The 19,511-nt window shown below is 38.6% G+C and overlaps 1 pseudogene; it reads left to right on the top strand.

Annotated features, from left to right (window-relative positions):
• Positions 1 to 16,047: 16,047 nt before the first annotated feature.
• Positions 16,048 to 18,568, top strand: LOC149836730 (BTB/POZ domain and ankyrin repeat-containing protein NBCL pseudogene; annotated as a pseudogene).
• Positions 18,569 to 19,511: the final 943 nt, after the last annotated feature.

Here is a 19,511-nt window from a genome sequence, read left to right as displayed (position 1 = left end):
ACGATGGGTGAGATTCCTCCACAAAGGGTGGGGTTTGTGGTTGTAAATGCTGGGTGAGATTCCTCGGTGTTTGACATGATTCACTCTGTATGTCATGTGTGGACGCCACTAAAAAAATGAAAAGTTTTACCTTGGGGAGAATTTTACCCGCGCTATCAAACTGCCCAAAAGTCTGTAGTTTCTCCCTGACATTCAAAAAAAAAAGAAAAGAAAAGAGTTAAGCGGTCTAACACGCTACTGTTTCAAAGGCTAGATTGGAAATGTGATCTTTGGCCATACTTGGTTTGAAATATGTTATATGGATATGATCTGAAAGGTAGAGTGAAGGCCTGCGTGCTGTTCAGTGCTCTCAATCAAGTCACCTAAAGATGGAACAACTCATGCAATAGGGGGAAACTTTTTCATTCCCTTTGAGTGGGGGACTAAACAAAAGTATGTCGTCGCTATCAATATTTAGAAGAAAAATTTTCCTTTAAAAAAAAATGATAGCTAGGTTAGCCAAAGTATCTCAAGATGGAATTAACTAAACTTTCTCACAGTAATGTCAAACATCATATTTCCATGCAAAATTTCAGGTCACGTCATTAACAAAAGGCAAGCTTTGCTTTTAGAGAAGATGAAAGCTTTACTCTTAGCTCTTCACAGATACTTTTAAGTTTTGTAGGTGTTTTTTTCAACAGCACCATGATCACTGAAAGAAATTCAGTAGGAATTAAAATCTTCTTCTTTTAAGTTAGCTTTCATGCATGATAGATGATGAAAACGAAATGCCAACATAACGATGGACAATTTCTTCTCAATCAAATTAATAAGCTTTCTCATAAATATGTATATAAATGTGCCCTTAAATTACTTGGAAGTCAACCATCAATTAAATAGCAGTTCTGTGGATATTCCTCCTAGTCTTAGCATCAAATTGACAGATGACATGCATGCTTCATACACGGTAGATCACATGACACAGTGTCTCTTAGAAACATCAAGATGCAGTGGAATACATAGAAGTAGGTTCAACCATTACAAAATTTACATTGACAGATAATTAAGGTAGGCTCTCTAACATGTGATGTAACTTGGAATAAAGTTGAGTGAAGACGACGACTGAGCTCATTCAATGCAGGCTTGATCACTGAACTAAGATTGATATAATAACCTTTTTCTTGTTTAGCTTTATTACTCAGAAAAAGCTGGGATACCTGCCACATGGAAAGTTCTAAAAAACAGGAGGCCACCCTCCTCACCTACCAGGGAGCCTGCCATTTTGGCCTCGCAGCAAGGGACCCAAAATCCTGAGTATCAAACTCCTGACATTGTGCAGCTTGAACATTTTAATCCAACCCACCTAGCCAGGTGTGCGGATCTCTAGTGGGATAATATACCAACTTTATTACATATATTTTTTAGAGGTAGGCCACGTATGGCAGGGTGGTCATGAGGCCCCGCCTGAGTTTTTTCTCGCTTCGGAGAGGGTTCCTCATCATAAAAAAAAAAAAATAGTAGAATAATGCACATAAAAGTATCAAAACCTCATCACACTCTTTTCCATTTTCAACAATTTGATTTTATAATTTGTAGGCCATAAATCATGATTAATAAGCCACTTGCAGTGCATACATCACCATAAATAAGTTGAAGTACTAAGGCCCTAACCATCCCAAAAGAGGAGGGGGAAAAACATCATGCTCAAATATAATTTTAATGGCATTAAAGTTGATGATAATGGATGCCTCTAAAAAGTCAAAGATCATTAATGGGACTGATGTGGACAAGTTAAAGTAACATAATATTTTGAGGAACTTATCTCTAAGAATGACATATTGAATCATAAGATACAATAAGATATCTGGAGCCTACAAAATGGTTACTCAACCATTTGTCAAATGTTGGTCCTAACCAACACAAGACTAGCCGAACCTAATCAGCTTTTGCAGCTTTTCCTATGTTAATTGGGTGATTAGCCCACAAGGGCTCCGCTCATCTGGTAGGGGCAACTTGTGAATGTCACCAAGTTGACAGGACGTCACAAGTTCGAAACCCATATCGCAAGATCAAAGCTGGGCATACTTCCCGGTCAGCAGGGGGGACCTTAAGGGTTTTAGCAACCGGAGGCCAGAGAAGGTGGGTCGGTGGGGGGTTTCCCTTGGATTATCCAAAAAAAAAAAAAATGGGGTGATTACTAGCCTCCTGGTGAGTGTACTAACCATGCTATTATCTTTTTAATAAAAGTTTTCTTTCTTTCAATATATATATATAAGAAGAAAACAACTCTTCTTACTCTACGGATGTAAATGGGTCTGACTCGGTTCCATTTTAAGCATTACCGAGTTCAACCTAATTGGATCCAACATAATTGAATTCAGATTTGGAGTTGGATGGAGATCAGCTGAAGCTGAATCTTAATATAACTAAAAAATCCTACATATATTCAGATTTGGATTTTAGTAGGGATTCAGATGCAAAATTCAATACGGAATCTGGATCCACCAGCGATCATTCTAACCAAACTCATGTATGCAAAAGCAGAACTGATATACATCAAGCTGCTTCTATTGATCTTTGATAGGCTTTATTAGAATGATCCAGTAGAACTTCCCGTCTTTCCTAGTTTCAATGATCTTTTCCTTCTCCTAAAGGTGTGTTTGGATTGATGGAGTTGGGTGGAATCAGATTCCAATCACTTTAAAAGCTCTTCTATTGAAAACAGAAGGGGGGATTTTGATGAAACTGGATTCCAATTCAACCTAATTCCGTGAATCCAAAACAAAAACCGATTCACTCTGGGCTCGGATGAAAGGGGGGAACAAATCAGTTGGTAAACTACCTTACATGTATATCTAGAAATTAATAAAGCAAATTCAAAGCCATTCTTCCAGGATGGGGTAGAAAATGCAGACAATGTAGGAGTTGGTCGGCCTTAAAGATCAATGAATATTCTCTTCTCAACTTTCCACACCATCTTTACTATCACTACCTTTTTTCCAACAGCAATAAAAATCCGAGAAACTTAAGACCAACCATTCAATTGTGCTTCTATGAAACTTTTACTTTTGTGAAAGATGTAAATGGAACGTTTCCATTCAACTCTAACAATTATTTCCCCACAACAAAGTCATAACCGACATTTAACTTTTCAAAGAGGCACTAATATATATATATATATATATATATATATATATATATATATATATATATATATATATATATATATATATATATATATATATTCGGTGCTTGTGATACGTGCTTGATGGGTTTTTCTGCTCTTTCGGTATTTTTTTTGCAGTTCCGACCTACAAATGTATTAGGCATGATCGATTTACAAGGAATCCACAACTGGATCATGTGTTTTCAATGAAAAAAATGATATTTGGATCCTAAAAATTTTACAAAGATTTTGGACTGTTGATTTTTCGAACCATATAAAAATCTATCCATGTGTCGGAATCAACACTTCAAGAGCCGATCCCTATAAAATCAAGTACATAGATCACATCACTAAAATTTTATATTTTTTTAATAGAATAATTAAGTAATTTTCAATTTTCAAAGAATAATACAAGTAGAAATGGTAGTGAACCGTGGCGAAGGTGGGGAACAAGGCCTCCACCCCCGCACCGTCCCAAAATTCTGCACTCCATCCCTGCACAAGTTTTGATTGTAACCTCCATCCCCACCTCGATCCCAGTTTCATGTCCTTCATGGCTTACACCACTGGAGAAGTGACAGTAAGTATGACAGACATAGTCTATCACGACCCGGTCTCTTACTTAGAAGGTGGTTTCTCCATCCTTTCATTTGAAAAAAGAGTCAATGACTCTGTGAACAAAAATGAAATATATATGCATATCAACACTTGACCCACAAAAACATTGAGTTTTGACCATGTTTGATAATACATAAGAGATCAAAGCACCTTTCGTCTATCTCATGAACAGGTCAAAAATAGATTGATAAAAAAAATTTATTGTCTAATTACCAAATTTCATAGTGGTCAAGCTAAGTGTGTCTCGAGTGGGGAAGTGTAATTCAAATTTTAAAATGCTGTTAAAGTGATTACGTTGGAACTCTGACCTTTCTTAAATCTGAGTTTTTGAAGTTATAGCCTTTGGTGCTTTTAGATTAGACTTGTTAGTGATTATTTTAGACGTAGGAAAAAGAGGGAAGACTACTATAATTGGGGTGCATAGTGGTGAAGAATGAAATGCGATTGTGTTTGAGAGAGACAAGTAGTGATATAAGCAACATGGGTAGGACCCAGCGTTTTGCTTCCATGAAAAGGCAAAGAGAATTTCACCCACATTTTCTTGTGCAGTGAGGAGTGTGAGGCCCCCACAAGGGGCCCAATGTGAGGAGTGCTCACCAAGTGGTCTTGTCTCTCATGGATAGCTAGGGAGCATCCTACACAAAAAAAGGTCCTTGTCCAGTTGAGTCCAACTACTTGATTCCTTACTAAATCACTCTCAATCCTTTCATTTGATTTCATTTTCAAGCTATCATTAGGGATGGACAACCAGCTGAGCTGACTAGTGCTCAACCTGTTTAAGCTCGGATCAAGCTTGTTCGAAAAAATAAATGAGTCGAGCTTGAACACAAGTCTAAGCTCATCAGTATGAATAATCGAGTTGAGTTTGATCAAGCTCGATAAGGCTCCCATAAAAGTATATATATATAAGATAAAATCAGAAAATTGTTGTTTCCTTAATGGGTAAGGCACTAGTCTCTTCTTCAAGAAGTGTTAGAGATCGAATTTCATGCCCTACGTCTTTTTTCTCTATACCCTTTGCAGGACCCTTTACCAATAGTCTTTTTGGATCAATGGCCAAGCTCGGCTCATTTCGAGCTCAAATCTGAGCCGAATCTGAATAATATTTTTCAAGCTCGGCTCCGAGCTAAAGCAGAGCTTGAGCACAAGCATTTTGAAGCAAGCCGAGTTCAAACAGCCCAGGGTGGCTCGAACTCGGCTCGTGTGCATGCCTAGCTACCATTCTAGCAGAGTCAATGAATATTGGAAAGCCATATCTAGCAAAATAACTCATTGATAAAAACCTTCTGCTCTATTTATCACAATATCATTCCAAAAAGGCAAGCCATTTTTCAATCATAATTTGCTTACATTAATGTATTAACTTTGAGACATTTACTAACCTGCTTAACAATGCCACCTCCAGACTAAGCGCCCCCACTTCTTTCTTTCTTTTTTTAATGACAAGGAACCCTTCTGAGAACGAGGCCACCTGCTTCACTGTGAGGTAAACTCTGGTTGGGGTTTACAATCACCCTGCCTTACATTCCTCGATCATCAAAATGCAACAGACAAGCTCGAGCACCAAAAGGGGATGATGATCCGGCTGCTCCTTACACACAACCAACTGGCCACCCCGCAAAGTATAGAATAAAGGAGAAATAAAAACCTACCCACTAGAAAACTTACCAAACCTACCCACTAAGAAACATTTTATCGAATTTTCAGTGTTTTTTCGAAATTCTGACCTTACAGATGTGTTCAGCATGATTGATTTACTATAAATTTACACTTGGATCATGCATTTTGGATGATAAAATGGTATTTGGAGCCTCAAAATTTTATAAAAAGTATAGGCCATTGATTTTTTAAACCTTGTAAAAACCTACCCATGCAAGGGAATCCAATGCTCCAAGAACTGATTCCTATAAAAACACAAGCACACAGGCGTGAAAGTCGGAATTTCAAAAAAGCACCGAAAATTTGATAAAATGTTTCTTAGTGGGTAGGTATGGTAGGTTTTCTAGTGGGTAGGTTTTCATTCCCCTTGAATAAGGTGCTTCTTTTGTTCCTATAATCTAAGATAAACTGTATATATTTCCTCACAATGGAATATTGAATGACAGATAATTCCGAGCATTGTGTTCGTATTTCTTATAGAATAGAATATTGATCTTTAATTTTTGTTTCAAAGTGAAACACCCTCTTTAAGAAAAGCATAAGAACTTGGAGATTTATGTCTCCAAAGGTGGTCAAGGTCTAGTCATGTCAACGCCCACCTTTAAGCAAATGAATCTCCATCCACATGTAGGTCTCCACCTTGAATCCCTTGGATGCCATGAAACCATGAAGAATGGATTGATCTGTTGGAGAGCACCATCATGGAATGGAGTGCATGGTGACCCTCAAATATGTATGGTTAATAACAAGATAAGGCATATTTTCCACTGCCACCTCCGTTTGTTTCAAGAGTGGCGCAATTTGATTCATGCCCACACAACACCTCTCTCTATCAAAGGTTCCCATCAATCTAAATACAAGTCACTTATTTTTAATGTTCATATTTAGTCAAACCATATTGAAGTGGGCAACCAACTTCAATGGAGAGTGAAAACCTATAATTTCCACCAACAGGGGGCCTCCGTTTGTCTGCCAAGAGCAGTTAGTGCACGTCACTTTGTGTTGGGACGTTGCAAGTTCGAACCCAAAATGGTATGGTTGTATAACTGGTTGAGGTCTGCCAAACCCTAGCTAAAAGGAAAACCACTAATTTCCTTATTTAACAAGTTTCATGTCAGTTACTGCTGTTTAAATTATTCAAAAAAATAGTTACCTTTATTAAGAATCTGTCAAAGGTATACAACAAAAAAGAATGCACCAAGGCATATGCAAAATTGCAAAAGAATAGACATCCCTGGTCAAGGGCAGCCCAGAAATCCTTAACGTCGACTTCAGTCTCCAGCATGGAACAAGCTACCAAATGTGACATTCTGCAAGTAGTTGAATGGTATCCCCAGATTGGGAGGATACCCACTTGGTTTTGAGTACATATAACCAGCTAGCATTGTTGTTACCATGCCCTGCCATTAGGGGGGTGTCAACGGGTCTGGTTTAACCGGACCGGACCCAGACCAAATCCTATAGGTGTTGGGAAAATGATAGGCACACAACCGACGAATCGACAAACAAATAAATGAGAAGAAGCAAAAGAAGGGATCAAACCACATGAGGAACAAAGATTTGTGTGGTTTGACAAGAATTGCCTATATCTCCGGCCACACTGAAACCATGTTATTTGATTATGAGATGCCTTATAACTAGAGCGGATGACCCTCTTTAAATAGAGGAAGCCAAAAAGTTAAAAAAAAATCTGCAAGAGTAGTTCGAATATTACAAGGAGTCTATGTGACTTTTGTAGTATGATCCTAGGCTACAAGAAGTCTAAGATAAAATTACAAAACTACCTTAAAAAAATTCATATCCAATTAAATAAGTATAGGATTCATATCGAGGTAGGGAAGAGGCTCCACACTCCTCCAACAATAGGGTCCGGTATGGTGACAAATAAGAAGACTCAATTAAGTCCCAGGTCCGGTCCCCGAAGGTCCAATTAGTACATGGATAAAGGTATAGTTTGTGAAATTTTATACCAGACCCGAGTTTCAATTAAGAACTGCAATTTTTCAATGTAAAAATGATAAAAAGTATTACTTTATCGGGTATGGTCAGGCTCTGATTCATGTAGTTCTTATCAGGTCCGGGTATGGTCTTAGGTGTTTTATGATAACTGAACATATTAGGCCCCATTTCTTGTTCTGACCCATAGGTTTTAGGTGTTTTATGATAGATCTTAACCATTAGATGTGTTTAGCATGCTCGATTTAGTGAGAATCGACTCTTGAATCATGTTTTTTTTTTTATGAAAACATATTTTCCTAGGTTAGAAGAAACTTGTACCATCATAACTATTGATTTTGGATAACCGAAAAAACTTGTATATATGCCAGATTCCGCCGATCCAAATGATGGTTCCCACTAAACAAAACCTATAGATCACATCTACGGTGTCAGAAGTGAGAAAAAATACTTAAAATTATGATTTTTGAAGGAGTCTAACCAAACCTAACAAAACATGCCTTATATATATATATATATATATATATATATATATATATATATATATATATATATATATATATATATATATATATATATATATATATATATATATAGTGCGTAGGTAAATGACCACTTCTGAATATGACCAAAATGAACTTGCACTGAGCGTCCATCACGTGCAGCGACACTATTTTTGCAAAAACACTTTTAGTAGCGACTTTTGTTGCCACTAAAGGTGTTAGTTGACGCAAACTTGTGCTGATCGTCCATCGCGTTTGTTCTGGTCATGTTCCAAAGTAATCATGCACCTACACATTTTCGTGTATATATATATATATCGGGTAAATATTGGCTACTAATGAAGGTATGAAACTAATGAGCAAGAAATCATAGATACAAGTTCTGACACAATTTAACCACATACATGTGTTCAACATAGTTTGTTGGATGAGGATCAAGCCTTGGATCAAGCCTTGGATCATGCCTTTTTTAATGTAAAAATGTGATATTTTGAGTTATGAAATTTTGGCACATTGTGGGACATTGATTTTTGAACCCCTTTAAAAACCTAATTACTTATAATCACATGATTCAAAACGAATTTTCTACTAAACAACCATGTAGATCACATCTGTAACATTTGACCTACAAAAAAAATCAAAAGAATTTGAAGAAAAAAGTGATTTCTACTCATTAGTTTTGGGATAGCATTTGCTACCCTTGCGGGTAAAAACCTCCTAGTTGTTGGAATTCACAGGGAGAGGTTGCTTTAACCAAAATCTGACTTTATGGATGTGTTCAACATGGTCGAAACAGTTGGAATTCACCCTTGGATCATAGTTTTTCACTCTAAAAATTATGTTTTTTTGAAAGTTTGAAAATTTAGTACATTGTAGGCCATTGATTTTTCAACCCTCCTAAAATATGACATACATCATAAAACCATGATCCAAAGGTTGGTTTCCATCAAACTTAATATCTAGATCACATCTGAAGGGACATATGTGAAAAAGAAAACCTGAAAAAAAAAGTAAAAATGTTACAATTTTTTACTAAGAGTTCCTTACAAACGAGGCTAGCCAACATTACCCCATTAGTGCCTTCCGTGCTTGTGTCAGCATGTCTTGTCACGTTTGTCATGGTAATTACCAACTAATGATTTTGCTATATATGGTCAAATAGTATTTTGCTAACTAAGTTTTGGAGATTTGCTTGTCATAATTAAATGTACATAGTTGAAAAGGTCCCTCCATAGCTAACTGACCCTTTAAGGAAACAAAGTCGGAATTTTGATGAATTGTGTTGATTCACTAGATCGATACTAGCAGCTTTAGCCCTATGAGGCCTAGGGATGGCAGTGGGGCCGGGCGGGGGGGGGGGGGGGGGGACAAGGTTTCCACCCCCGCCCCGCCTCCGCAGCGGGGATGGATTTTATCCTCCATCCCGTTTCATACCCTTCATCCCCGGTCCAAACGGGGATGAGGCGGGGCGGGGCGGGGATATTGCGGGGAAAAGTGGTTGGGGCGGGGATTAGGCGGGGACGGGGTGGGGCGGGGAAAAGTGCACGTCCACCCCCGCCCCGCCTCCACGGCGGGGATGGATTTTATCCTCCACCCCCGCCTCCATCCCCGTTTCATACCCTTCATCCCCGGTCCAAACGGGGCGAGGCGGGGCAGGGCCCCGCTTTCCCCCGGTCCACTGCCATCCCTAATGAGGCCATTGGTGACGTAGTGCTGGTTTGCTTGAAGAAAATCAATCACTGAAGGATGATGTTCAACCAACATCACAGTGGATAAAGGGTTTCCCTGCTTATTTTTTTAAAGTAACATACTATTTTCAGTTGCTATGCCTTGAATGGAATGTCTAATCCATGTTACTGCAATTGCAGCTATGTTAAAATTTATCAAAACACCCACTAAAAGATATGTCAAAATCAAAATGATTTCTTGAGCACTTTTTGTTTAAATGTATAGTAATCAGAAACCATAATGATCATTTACCAGCCCTACTCAGATCTCAAATCCGAGAATCTGAGGTGATTTAGGCATGGCAATACAGCCATACCCTACGCCAAGATCCAAGGCCTTTCAAACATGAAATCTCAAATCGGGGATATGATGGGATCCCGAGATCTTGATTTTGAGAACTGATGAGAAGGGCCACTTCTCAGATCCTCGTGTCCCAAATCCAAGGATCTTGCTCAGATTTGAGATTTGAGAGATTACACCCAAACCAGTCTTGATCCAGGCAGCCATCAAGACATGGACTCATCTAGTGCACCCAACAGACTTATAACTAGGATGAATGCGGTCAAATTTGGGTAAACTAAACCCAAAAGCCCACTTAGGTAAACTAAATTTGAAAATTTATGAAAATTGTAGGCCGTTGATTTTTGAAACCTTATAAAAACCTATCCATCCTGTTGAATCAAATGCTCCAAGAAGTGATTCCTATAAAAACAAGTATGGTCAAAATTTCAAAAAATACCGAAAATCCAATAGCATGTTTCATTTAACGATGTATTCATTTTGTAGGTTTTCATTTTACTATATATATACAAGTTCTTATTGAGAAAAGAGCTCGGGTTATAACTAACTAGATTGGACCGAAAACCTACCTGATCCAGATCAGGTCAAGCAAGAACGAGGCACATGGAGTAAGAGGGCCTGGTTAAGGGAACCATTATGTTGGGTTGGATAGATCACACCTACACCCACCTGGTCCTACCGATATATAGACCTATTTCAGGCAAATTTTGCACGGCAAAAATGGATACAGATTCAAAGAATTCTATATCGGGCATTTATGGATCAAATGTAGTTAAAATCCACACATAGGTGCTGCCCCAACTAATGCCCCACTGCCGGTCAACTTATGAACCAAGCTCATGGGACACATTTAGTTTTCAAAAATTGAGCTTTGTTTGTCACCTTTAATTCTAGGTTCATTAATTTGCTCCTCCAATGCGAGGATTATAAGGTTCCCAATGACAAGTACATGACCTATCAATTCGGATCCAGGACTTAGCTCTGGTTACAATGATGGCTCAAATGGATCTGGAGCAGATGTTGGTCCAACTATAAAGAATATTTTGATAGCCTGGATCTAGACTCATTAAGTCAAGGATCGTCAAATAGGCAAGATTCATCTACAGAGACTTGCTCAAGTTTCCTCACGTGAAGGATTTCACTTTTATCTTCTCATAATAAATGATTTTTCTTGTTTCTCAAGTGTTTGAGTGTTTTAAAGTTTTTAATCATGTCACTGAAAAGCAACTGCAACTTTCCATCCGTATTTTTCAATCTGATAATGGAGGCAAATTTACCATTCGTGAATTTTAAATTTTTTACGAGACCATAAAATATTTTATCGATTTTTGTGCATGTATACCCCAAAATAGAACGGGCTTGTTGAGCTCAAACATCGGCATGCCATTGAAATCAGGCTCAGTCTTCTACACACTTTCTCTTTGCCATATTCTTTATGGTAGATGTCTTTCGTATTGTAGTTTACATCATTAATCGCCTTCCAACCCTAGCACTTAACCATAAGTCTCCCTACGAGCTTCTTTTTCACAAACCGGTCGACTATCATCATCTTTGTGTCTTTGGTGCCCATTGTTACCCACTTTTAACACTCTATCATACCTCTAAATTTTATCCCAAAGACTACTCCCTATACATTTCTTGGCTATGCCTCTCGCCACAAGGGCTATCTTTGCTTTGACCCGTCTCACAACCACACCTATATTTCTCATCATATTTACTTTGACGAATCTATTCTTGGAGCCATCTATATGTCTGCTTATACTTCCTCACCTAATTTTTTCAAATGAGGTCTCTCTTCAACTGTTGTCCTACCTCCTCTGGATCTAGATCAATCACTTCCTTCTAATCTGCCAGCTCCACCTGATATTCCCATCTCTTCTGCTTCGTCTGCACCTTCCCTTATTGTGAGTCATGTCCCCGTTGCTGGTCCATCAGACTCTTTTTCACCACTGCCCCTCTTCCTCTGCACTTCCTAATTATGTCATAAATCGTCTGTCTGACCATACTCACCCCATGATCACTCGATCTATGACTAACTCTCTTAAACCCCGTGTGTTCACCACTACCCGCTATCCTCTATCCCTTGCCTATTTTAGCTTTGTTTTACTCACACCTGAACCTACATCGTTTAAACAGACTAATGTCGACCTCAAGTGGTGCATGATCATGCAAAATGAGTTTCATGCACTCCAACTTAATCACACTTATTACCTCATTCCTCATCTTTCTCACTATAATATCATTGGCTCCAAATGGGTGTTTCGGATTAAATGACATGTTGATGACTCTATAGCTTGCTACAAAGCTCCTTTTGTTGCTAAGGGCTTTCACAAAAAAAAAACATTGATTTTTTTTTAGACTTTTAGTTCAATTGTGAAACCTATTACCATTCACATGGTTCTTGCTCTTGAAGTTTCTTTTGATTGGTAAATACATCAATTAGATTTTAATAATGTCTTTTTAAATAGTCTTATTTCTGAAGATGTTTGTAAAAATTAATTTTTGTATTATTAATTAATTTTAATGGCAATATTTTGCCAATAGAAAACATGAAATAAAAGTTTTTAATTTCTCACGAGAAAAAGGTTGGCAGTATTTTCCCGTTTTAAAGTTTTGTCATTATGCTCATGAGTCATGTGTAGGTTGAATTTGTACTCTAGCCCGAAGTTCTAGTCCATGTCCTTGGATGTGGATCCTGGATCAAGCTAGGACCTGACCCATTGGTTTTGTGGCGGATGTGACATGGCCAGACACAGATTGATTGGACTCCCTTTGTGCATGTGGGCTCACCCTGATGCTAAAAGAATCCCACAAAAGAAGACATGAGAATTAGGGCTACTGCCTTTAGTACCACTCTTCCATCATCTGGTCTTGCCACAATTAAACCATGTATCGATTAAGCATATATGAAGATAGTCATATCTTAATTCATTTCATTGCCGGATCCTACCAGTCTTGTCTGAGTGTATTTTTATTCAAATGTGACAACTTGAGGCAAGCATGAATTGCCAATTTGATTCTCTTTTGGATAATAGCAGAAAAAACAGCATGCAAAAACTGACACAATATCCAAAGTGTCTTCTAAGTACTCTGCTGTTCAAAACCATACTAATCTTCTCCTTTAATGATTGATCATGGAAACGCACACAAAAAACAACTTTTGATAGGTACATACTAGGAAAGGCTGCCCTAAATCTTGAAGCAGATAGACTGATTTTTAATTTGTGATTGATGAAGCCTATTACATGCTTGATGACATAATTTCAGGTATGGATAATTGGTATTATTTAACATTCTAGAGTCAAAGTTGTCCTAGTTTTTAACTCATGCTACTAGCTTTTGGCTCCATGAAATGTTGAAAAAAAAAACTTTATTTATGCATTTTTTTTGAAAAAGGAAAGGATTGCCCTTAGTTGTCTAGTGAGTCTCACTTTAATTTGTCCAATACCAAGAGTTGAAATTTATTGCCATGTATTTTAATTTTATGGCATAATAAATAACCAATAAATGATATTGTATTCATGCCATGGCTCAAATACCCACATGAGCCATGTTGATTGGTTGCAGACCATGCTTCCTTAGGTTGGGATTGGTTGTAACCAATGTTGTGAAAAGTGTTGAGGTGTAGTGAGGCGCTGCACCAAAAACTGAGGCGAGGCCTAAGCTTCGAGGCATAAAGCATAAGCTTCAATTTATGTTTGAAAATTTTAAAAAAACTATAAAAAATATCTAAAAGTATAGATAAATAAAAAAATTACTTTATTGATGAAACAACAATAAAAAAGAAATAATAAATTTCAAATAAATACTAAAAATATGAGATTAACATGTAAAAGTAATTGAAAAATTGATTATATAACTAATAAACTGATTATAAAAGCACAAACTTCAAAATTCTTTTTAAAACTTAAAAAATATAAAAAATATCTAAAAATATGAATAAATAAATAATGCTTTATTGATGAAGCAACAACCAATAAGAAATAGAAAATAGAAAATAGAAAATAAATACTAAAAAAATATGAGATTAACATGTAAAAGTAATTGAGAAACTGATTATATTATATAACCTAAAAATAAATTATATAACTGTGAAAAAAATCACAAAGATAACTGAAAAACTAAGAAAACTAATTATATAATTGATAATTAAAAAAACTAAAAAAAAAATTATATAATTAAGTCTTCTTCTTCACGCCTTAGCCTAACACCTTGAGGCTCAGATGGCCTTGCCTTAAGGTGAGGTGTGCCTTTTGCGTCTCACGGGCATGCTTTTAACAATAATGGTTCTCACTGTCAACATGATTTGGTTGTCTAACCCTAGAAGGGATGGTCAAACTATTTATGGGTACGGTATATATATATATATATATATATATATATATATATATATATATATATATATATATATATAGCATGTTTTATACATACATAAAATGCATATTTTTGGGAGTAACATGTGAGAGGTTTTGGCAAGTGAATGCCGAATAATAGGGGAAGTATCTGGAGGTATGACTAGTCAAATGTCATATTGTGTGCTTCACATCATAAGACAGTCAGTGAATGGTCAATCGAAAGGATTTTGGACATGATGAACTTAACATTTTTATTATTTTATTTCATCCTTTGTTTCTATTGACCAGCACTAAAATATTACTTAATTGCTATTATTTACTACTGTTAGTACCTTAAAGGAGGAGAATCATACGACTATTCAATTCCAAAGTTTTCAGTTCAGTGACTTCACCTCCCATCGGACCCATCCCTTCAGGCACACGTGTGTGCAACCCAGTCGAGCTCATGCACGAATCCCCATGATCTAGCCGACACTCATGGTACTCTTGCTGAAGAGGACTTGCAGGGTGCAGGCCGTACATGATTGAAAGAACGAAAAAAAAGGAAAAGTTTTCATAGTGCCTTTGGTGGGCCTACAAATGAAAAGCAGTCTCCCAACTCTCTTGCAAATCTACCAAAAATGCCATCTTAGTCTAAACATTCAATCATAAAAAATCACACACAATCTCTCTCTATAGTCTCTCGAGTGTCAAAAATGAATGTTGTTGGTAGGCTCAACTCCCCACTGAAACATCCCTTGACTCGACCACCAAAAACCCATTAGTCAATGCAACTTTTAAACTTTATCCGGATTTTAGTAGTAGTCGGGCATGGATTTGGATGCGTTGTTATAATCAAATCGGCCAATTCATGCCCAATTATATATATATATATATATATATATATATATATATATATATATATATATATATATATATATATATATATATATATTTGGATTTGTAAAGTCATTATCTGGGCATTAACATAAAACACTGCATAAAGCTGAAACAAAACCAACCATATAGGCCAGACTTGCTTGGAGATCCCCACTTGTCGCCAAGGAGGGTCCCTTTTCACAAAGTTTCCAAATTAATCAAATCTTGATCACCATTTGAATATACACTAACGAATCGCTTAAAACAACATACACCATCATTAGCAAATCTTATTAACATTTAAAAAACGTGGATCTAGTCATATAAACCCCAATTTGGGTAGTGGGCACTTTGGTCACATACCCCTTAAAAAAGGGCCTTATACAACCAACACCGCCTCTCTCCCCCCCCCCCCCCCCCCAAAAAAAAAAAAAAGGACAAGCAAGTCATTCCCTCCAAACGCTGGGTGCAACCCCATAATTCCCCCCACCAAATTATTTAACTTATATTCAACTAGTCTCTCTGATATGTTAACCGCCCATCACAGCCAAACAAGTCTCTCCCCTCCTCACACAATTGAAAAACGACTAAACAAATCGATTAAAAAACAATAAAATAAGCAAGGCATCCCATCAACAATGAATGAGTGAGTGAATGTTTCGCTTTTCTCTCCAAGCCCCCAAAGTTCTCCTGTCTCTCAGATGACATCCTAAGCGAAATAAAAGAAAGCCATCACAAGTCCCAACCGAAAAGAAAAGACCATAAAAAGAGATTGAAGAAAGAAAACACCATCTATCTATCAATCCATCACCCAACTCATTTTTTAGAGAGAGAGGGAAGATTGAAAGAAAGAAAGAAATCACCATTTATCTATCTATCTATCACAAATCTCGTTTCTAGAGAGAGAACTAGAGAGGGAAGAAGGATGAACTTCGATGAATCGATGAAGTCTTTGTCGCTGGACTACCTGAACCTGCTGATCAACGGGCAGGCCTTCGGTGACGTGACGTTCAGCGTGGAGGGTCGTCTGGTGCACGCGCACAGGTGCATCCTGGCTGCGAGGAGCCTCTTCTTCAGGAAGTTCTTCTGCTCCCCCGAGGTGGCGGAGGCGAGGGTGCCGCTGCCGGGGAGGACGGTGGTGGCCGGAGCGGCCGCTGGCGGTGGTGCCTCTCAGATGATACCCGTCAACTCCGTCAGCTACGAGGTGTTCCTCCTGCTTCTACAGTTCCTCTACAGCGGGCAGGTCTCCATCGTGCCGCAGAAACACGAGGCCCGGCCCAATTGCACCGACCGAGGGTGCTGGCACACCCATTGCACCTCCGCGGTCGACCTCGCGCTAGACACTCTCTCCGCTTCTCAGTACTTTGGCGTCGAACAGTTGGTGCTCATCACTCAGGTTGGTTTTTCTGATCTGATCTCGTGGAATGAAACCATCATGGTGGTGTTTGTTTTTTCTTTGGTAGTTTTTTGTTTTGCTTGCTCTTTTTGCTTTTTGGAGATGGTGGTGGTGTCTGGTTGGTGACGTTGGTCCCCTACTAGATGATGGTGAAGAAAATAATGGGTTTTTTGGAGTTACAAGATTTTGAGATTGAAAATGATGGAGAAATTTCCTTAAAAAAAATGATGGAGAATTGAAATCAGGAGGGAAAAAAGGAAGGGAAATTTTTAACAGGTTTCTTTTAGTAAGGAATTAAAGTGTTTTTCTTATTTAAGAAAGAGGAGAAAGCAAGTGTTTTTGGTTAGGAAGATGACAATGGTGTGATCTTTTTTGTTGCTATTATCTTATGGGAAAAGCAACTATGGCTGCAAAGACTTTCTACAATATCGTTTGTGTGTTTAGTGTTTAGTTTTAACATTGTTTTAAGGTTGAATTTGAAACCTTTTCCCGTTGATTCATGGTTTGTTTTTTTCTGCTCTTAAGAACGGTTTTAAGAATTATTTGGCTGCATTTTTTCCTTGGTATAATTTGATTATTTGTTAAACTCGGCCGAAACTTGTCTTCTAAGTTCCTTGTTTTTTTTTTTCCTTCTTTTGAACATGAGATTATGCAATTTGCGTTTATTTTATCCAACCATTATTTAAAACCTAAGGCTTTTTATTTCTTGTTATTTTCCATTTTTCTCCTTTCTTCTTTGGACCGTAAGTGTTGCAATCGAGAAAAGTAAGTTTTATTGGATCGTACATTCTTCTTTGAAGTAGGAAAAAGCTTTTTCCTCTCTTTCTAGTACAGACATATAGTGTTATATATTTTGCTCTATCCAAAATGGGTTCTTTGCCTATCTTTCTATCTCCAATTAATGAATGTCGGCAAGGCGTTTTCTCCAAAGTCGATCCTTTCCTCCCAAAACAAACAAATATAACTTATATTGAGTAAAACAAAATCTCTTCCCTCCCTTTTGATTGTAGGCTGTTGAGTCTTGTTTGATGTTACTTACTGCCATCTTCCTTTCTGCATTGTCTATAAGCAAAAAAAAAAAACAAATGAGAGATAAGAGAGATCACAGATAGAGACTGTTCTCTTGGTTCCTTTGTAGAAGCAACTAGCAAGTATGGTGGAGAAGGCCTCCATTGAAGATGTTATGAAGGTGCTGATGGAGTCAAGGAAGCAAGAGATGCACCACCTTTGGTCCACCTGTTCCCACCTTGTAGCAAACTCAGGCCTGCCCCCAGAGATCCTATCCAAGCACCTCCCCATAGACGTGGTGTCTAAAATTGAGGAGCTCCGCTTCAGCTCCACGCTCGCCCGCCGTTCCTTCCTCCACGACATGGGGGGTGCCACCACCTCCTCCTCCTCCCCCTCTGCTGTCACTGGAGACGACAAGCCGCAGAAGATCCGGCGGATGCAGCGGGCCCTTGACTCATCAGACGTCGAGCTCGTGAAGCTCATGGTCATGGGGGAAGGCCTGAACCTCGACGAAGCCCTCGCCCTCCATTACGCTGTCCCAAATTGCAGCCGGGAGGTGGTGAAGGCCCTGCTCGAACTCGGTGCGGCTGACGTCAACCACCATGCCGAGCCCAGCAGGAAGACGGCGCTCCACATTGCCTCGGAGATGGTGAACCCGGACATGGTGGCGGTGCTGCTGGACCACCATGCCGACCCAAACATCCGGGCTGCCGACGGCATGACGCCAATCGACATACTCCGGTCACTCACGTCTGACTTCTTGTTCAAGGGTGTGGTACCTTGCCTCCCCCACATTGAGCCCAACAAGCTCAGGCTATGTCTGGAGCTGGTGCAGTCTGCTGCATTAGTCCTCTCCCGGGACGAACGCAATGGCGCTGGAGGCGGCGCTGTCTCTGCCGCGGCACCTGCCATGGAAAGCCAGTTGGTCTTTCTCAATCTTGGTGGTGCAGATTTGGGCTGTAAATACGATGGTGAGTCCGGGAACGATAGTGAGAGGTACTGTACTCAGCTTCCGGGCTCTCTCTACTCTCATGGGTTTTAGCCAACTCTCTGAACCTGTTTTTACCAGCAGAATCTGAATATCTTGTTGCTTGCTACCTCTTTCTTATTAATTGCTGAGTATATCATGAGGACTTCATTAGTTCATTTAAACCCTCCCTTCCAGGGTGCCAACATTCTAAGTACTAGTCTGGACCAGGCACTCTTTAACCTAATCTAGCGCAAGCTTAACTTCGGAGGGTTCTTGTGGATCAGGTCAGGCGCGGCACAGGTAGCCTGCTGTGGGGCCTACAAGGTTGCCAATCTCCCAAAAATATATATATTTTTTCAATTGGAGGAATTATTTGCCTTTCCCCTTCTTTTCCTTTATTTTCCCTGTTTTTCACTTTTTTAATTTTCTTTTCTGGGATTGGACGTGATACGCCGACATCCAATTTAGTTGGATGATTGTGAATAGATGTATCAATCTTGGTGAAATGCTGGAGAAGAGAGACTCTCTCTCTCTCTAGAATATCATATTCTTTTTTCTTATTGTTTTGAGGATGGTTATGGAGATTCTCCTTTATCTCTTCGTTTGGGAATGAGATCATCACCTTTAGCTATAGGCCCAAGTTAGATTTAGTCTTTCTTTTTTCACTGGAGGTTCTGTAAATAAAACTTAAGGGGAGGTAACAAGGACCGTTACATTTGCTAAAGGCCATGACTGTCCTTTCTTGGCCACATGATCTGATTGTCCTTGTCATTCATTGACAATGGGTAGATGAATGGTGTCTCTTGAATACATGCAACAAACAACTTTGGATGCTCGATACTCTATATTGATATATAGGCACATCAAGATCCCTATCGTTTCTTTCCATGCCCTTTTTTTACCGGTCAGCTTCTCTTTCCTTATTTTGTTTCTAGTCTCTTGTTCCTCTTCTGATTTCAATATTCGCTGAATAGACATCTTGTTTCCCCGTGTGTCTGTCGATGCTTTGTCATTA

Source organism: Nuphar pumila, chromosome 5 (genome assembly GCF_984573655.1).
Source record: "Nuphar pumila chromosome 5, dmNupPumi1.hap1.1, whole genome shotgun sequence".
In the NCBI taxonomy this organism is placed as follows: domain Eukaryota; kingdom Viridiplantae; phylum Streptophyta; class Magnoliopsida; order Nymphaeales; family Nymphaeaceae; genus Nuphar; species Nuphar pumila.
This window is presented reverse-complemented; position numbering and strand designations above follow the sequence as displayed.